The sequence below is a fragment of the Gossypium hirsutum genome, chromosome D12 (genome assembly GCF_007990345.1).
Source record: "Gossypium hirsutum isolate 1008001.06 chromosome D12, Gossypium_hirsutum_v2.1, whole genome shotgun sequence".
Taxonomy (NCBI): Eukaryota; Viridiplantae; Streptophyta; class Magnoliopsida; order Malvales; family Malvaceae; genus Gossypium; species Gossypium hirsutum.
The window spans coordinates 21,215,160-21,215,579 of record NC_053448.1 but is presented as its reverse complement, the minus strand read 5'-3'; the positions used below and the strand labels follow the sequence as shown (position 1 = coordinate 21,215,579).

The 420-nt window shown below is 38.1% G+C and overlaps 1 non-coding gene across 1 annotated transcript; it reads left to right on the top strand.

Moving 5' to 3' along the window:
* The first annotated feature begins 313 nt into the window (after nucleotides 1-313).
* Nucleotides 314-420, top strand: LOC121224799 (small nucleolar RNA R71). Its single transcript, XR_005922543.1, has one exon. It is a non-coding gene; the product is annotated as a small nucleolar RNA R71 (small nucleolar RNA).

The window sequence follows — 420 nt, the reverse complement described above, 5'->3', positions numbered from 1 at the left end:
CAAATTGATTCAATGGTTGTACCGTAAAACTATTACACCCATTAGTAGTAAGATTTTTAACATTGAGGATATTGATGATACTTGAGATGTGAGTGAAGTAAGAGCGTTTACTTCATGTATTTCAGCGACTCATCTTCCTGACACTGCTCGATTGGTTGGCCATTGATAATTATTGCTGGCAATCCTCTCAATGATTTCATATGCCTCATTATAAGACTTAGAAAGGAGAGCACTATTAGCAGAAGCGTCCACTACCATCCTCGTGTGAGCATTGAGACCATTATAAAATGTTTCAAGTTGTATGCAATGTGAGATTCTGTCATGAGGGCACTTCCGTAATAATCCTTTGTACCTTTCTCATGCCTCATACAATGACTCATCATCCATTTGTTAGAAGGCAGTGATCTCATTCCTCAACTT